The sequence below is a fragment of the Babylonia areolata genome, chromosome 4 (genome assembly GCF_041734735.1).
Source record: "Babylonia areolata isolate BAREFJ2019XMU chromosome 4, ASM4173473v1, whole genome shotgun sequence".
Classification (NCBI taxonomy): Eukaryota; Metazoa; Mollusca; class Gastropoda; order Neogastropoda; family Buccinidae; genus Babylonia; species Babylonia areolata.
In genome coordinates this window covers 795,348-799,578 of record NC_134879.1, presented here as the reverse complement: position 1 = coordinate 799,578, position 4,231 = coordinate 795,348, and the positions used below count along the sequence as shown (strand labels likewise).

At 39.9% G+C, this 4,231-nt stretch overlaps 1 protein-coding gene across 1 annotated transcript in view; it reads left to right on the top strand.

Moving 5' to 3' along the window:
* Window positions 1–232: 232 nt before the first annotated feature.
* Window positions 233–4,231, top strand: part of LOC143281509 (uncharacterized) — a 287,528-nt gene continuing 283,529 nt past the window's right edge. The window contains exon 1 of the mRNA XM_076586721.1: window positions 233–454. The gene's annotated coding sequence lies outside the window, so the exon portion shown is untranslated. The remainder of the gene's footprint in view (window positions 455–4,231) is intronic.

Below are 4,231 nucleotides of genomic sequence, written 5' to 3'. Positions count from 1 at the left end.
GCCACCAGCAGCGGCCGCTACTGCCCACCACCTCTGTCGTTCGGTGCATGATGCTGAGTCTGGCATCCTTCCTTCCTCCCTCCCTTCCTTCCTTCCTTCCCACAGGTTCTTCTCTCCCAGCCACTCAGTGTGTGCGTTCTGTGAGGGCTGACGCAGTTGGTAGTGGTCTGTGTCTGTGTGTGTTCAGTGTGTTTGTGTGTGTGTGTGTAATCGAGGACTTGAAAACCAAACCGTGAAACATTTTCCCTTCCCTCTAAGAAAGGAAGGAAGAAGAAAGTTGTGAAAGCTGACGATTTGTGAGGAGGGGGTTTCTATCAATGAGAAAAAGACGAGAACTTTTTGATGTCACTTAATTGATAATCGAAGTTTGGCGTTGTTTGTGGCAGCTGAGAAATCACAACAGCGACGTGGTTTGTAAAATCATAACAAAACGTGTCAGTGATGTGAATAATCGGTAAGTGCATTTTGTGTGTGTGTGTGTGTGTGTGTGTGTGTGTGTGTGTGTGTGTGTGTGTGTACAAAGTGTTGTGATGATGATACTAACTACATGTCAAGATGGTGGTGCTTGAGGGGTCAGTGTGTGTGTGTGTGTGTGTGTGTGTGTGTGTGTGTGTGTGTGTGTGTGTGTATACAATGTGTTGTGATGATGACACTAACTTCATGTCAAGATGGTGGTGCTTGAGGGGTCAGTGTGTGTGTGTGTGTGTGTGTGTGTGTGTGTGTGTGTGTGTGTGTGTGTGTGTGTGTGTGTGTGTGTGTGTGTGTGTACAATGTGTTGTGATGATGATACTAACTACATGTCAAGATGGTGGTGCTTGAGGGGTCAGTGTGTGTGTGTGTGTGTGTGTGTGTGTGTGTGTGTGTGTGTGTGTGTTTATATGTTTGTGTGTCTCTCTCTGTATGTGTGTGTGTGTGTGTGTTATATATGTTTGTGTGTCTCTCTCTGTATGTATGTGTGTGTGTGTGTGTGTGTGTGTGTGTGTGTGTGTGTGTGTGTGTGTGTGTGTGTGTGTGTGTGAGGTATATATTATGGGTGTTATAATTTCTCACAACGCAATCATTTAAACAAGATATCTATCTATCCATCTGTCTATCTATCTGTCTATCTATCTGTCTACATGAGGTAAAATAGCATTACACTGTGCCCACAACAGATTATATATATATATATATATATATATATATATAAGACTATTTATTTTAGATGAACAAGTATATAAGTAAATGAACAGATACATAGATATGAAATAAATGAAAAAATGAATGAATATACGAATAGATAGATAAATCGATAAAATACATATATGGATACATGAATCAGCAATGAGTAGTTAAACAAATGAATAAATGATTAATAAACAATAGATGAATAAACAATACATCAAATGAATGACTGAACAACATATGAAGAACTGACAGAAAGATAGGTAGATAGATATGTAGATAGATAATTTGTATTTGTATTTCTTTTTATCACAACAGATTTCTCTGTGTGAAATTCGGGCTGCTCTCCCTAGGGAGAGCGCGTCGCTACACTACAGCGCCACCCATTTTTTTTGGTATTTTTTCCTGCGTGCAGTTTTATTTTTATTTCCTATCGAAGTGGATTTTTCTACAGAATTTTGCCAGGAACTACCCTTTTGTTGCCGTGGGTTCTTTATCGCCGCATCCGAATGACCACTGTCCACACCACCACTCAAGGTCTAGTGGAGGGGGAGAAAATATCGGCGGCTGATCCTTGATTCAAATCAGCGCGCTCAGATTCTCTTGCTTCCTTGGCGGACGCGTCACCTCTAGGCCACCACTCCACTACACACACACACACACACACACACACACACACACACACACAAATATATGATAAATAAACGAATTTACGAACAAAGGCAAACCCGTTTCTTATTTCAACAGAGAGGGAGAAAGAGAGCATGTTATTTTAATGTATATCGTTTCGATCAGAACGAGGGACGTTGCCCAAATTGGTCTGTTTGTTACATCTTCTGTCCAAAGCTATGGGATCACACATTTTAAATAGGTTTGATTGCATAACACAGTTTGATAACAACTACTACTACTACTGCTGCAGCAGCTGCCGATGACGACGACGAAGACGATGATGATGATGATGATGGTGATGAATCGATTAGAACCAAGGTTTGCGAAAAAAATTCTTCCCCCCACAATCTCACTACCGTTCGCCAACTCACATGTCTGTGTCTGTCTGTCTGTCTGTCTGTCTCTCTCTCTTTCCCGGTTTGTGTTACTCCCATCTTCATTAAATTCATACGTTATTTTTAATATTGACATGCATATTTAGAAGTCATTTAAAATACGCTTATTTTTTTTCTTTTCATTGAAGGTTAACGAGAACACAGTTTTGTTTGTGTATGCATATATCAATTTCGTGTGCGCAGTGTACCCATATGAAGTATGTATAACATCTCCTTCAGACATGACTATAGCCTTGTTGAGTAAACTGTTATCAGTATGGTTATAGTTATCGCTATCGTTATCTCTCTCACTCCTTCTCTATCACACACACACACACACACACACACACACACACACACACACACACACACACACACACACACACACACACACACACACACACACACACACTAACAACAACAAAAACCGCAACATGTTTTAGTTATCGCTATCGTTATCTCTTTCACTCCTTCTCTATCACACACACACACACACACACACACACACACACACACACACACACACACACACACACACACACACACACACACACACACACACACACACACACTAACAACAACAAAAACCGCAACATGCTGCATAAACTAGATGCTATACCAAGTATAACTAGGCACCCAAAGTACGCCCTGTGTGATATATAATGCGTTGCTTTCTCAGTCACGTTGAAGATCACAGACAAATCGTATTTTCCCTTAATTATCCTCTTTCAGGAAAACCCGAAAAGAATTATAAGCTGCAGTAGGTCGCGAACAGAAAAAGACAGACTTCTTTATTTAAACTGAAAACTATTGTCGTCCACCTAAACTGAACTTGTTTGAAATTTATTAAAGTGTCAGTGTTTTCTTTTTCTTTCTTTTTTTCTACCTTATCATCATTTACTTTGTAAATCATTTGAAATTTAGAAATTTAGAGAAGTCGCTGTTTCTTGAAGAAATTTGTCTTGTTAAGCATTTTCCTGTTTGTGTTCAGTTCCTTGCATTTTCCATTGCCTTGAAACCTGGTCACTGGTGAACACTGGATGAGAAAGGCGACGCGTATAATAGATTATGCCCTATTTAACCCTTTCACCGCCAAGCTCGCATTTATGCACAGGCGTGGTAGAGGACCCATGTCACTGAAAGGTGGCCATTCATTGGTCTGTTATCCATGAACCAAGTGAAACTGAAACCATGAACCTACTGCTCTTATCTCTCTCCATACGAACGGCGAAAGAGAATACGTTAACAGCGTTTCACCCCAATTACCATCATCAAAATATTGCAAGCGGAAGGCTCTCATACTGAAGAGGTGAATGTTGACAAAGAATACCACAGTTCTGACGACGGAAGCTAAAGGTTGGGTCATTCAGACACCCACTGGACATCCGAGGGGTCTGTGTAGAGGAGAAGAGAGGACTGGCCGTACTGAGTGAGTTAATGTTCGGTGGTAGGATAGGCCATATTTTCTATACATCGCAGGGGGAATCCCCAGCTATTCTTAGCCACTATCTTTTCTGTGTTTATATCACAAGGGAATTTTGTATTCTAAATTGACTGTCGGTGAAAGTGTTGAATAAGACACGCGCAAATCTCTATCTGCCTGTCTGTCTGTGTCTGTCTCTGCGTTTCTATGTGTCGTTTTTGTTTTCTTACTTCTTTCATTGCCTTTCTTCTTTCTTTCTATCTTGGCCCCTTCATTTCATTACTTCTCTCTGTCTTATTGTTTTTCTTTCTTCGTCAAGTTCTGCGCTTAGATTGGCACTAAACACGCTCAAGAAAGATATATTCTTTCTTTCTTTCTTTCTCTCTTTCTTGCAATCTATCTTTCTTTCTGTTTTCTGCCTTTCTTTATTTGATGCTATATATATTTTTTTTCTTTTCATTTTATATTTTCTTTCTCATTCTTCGTTTTTCTACTACCTCCTTTAATTCTTTCTTTCCTTTTTCATTATTATCGCTCTTTCTTTCTTTCTTTCTTTCTTTCTATTTCTCTCTCTTTCTTTGCTTATAGGATGGAACGA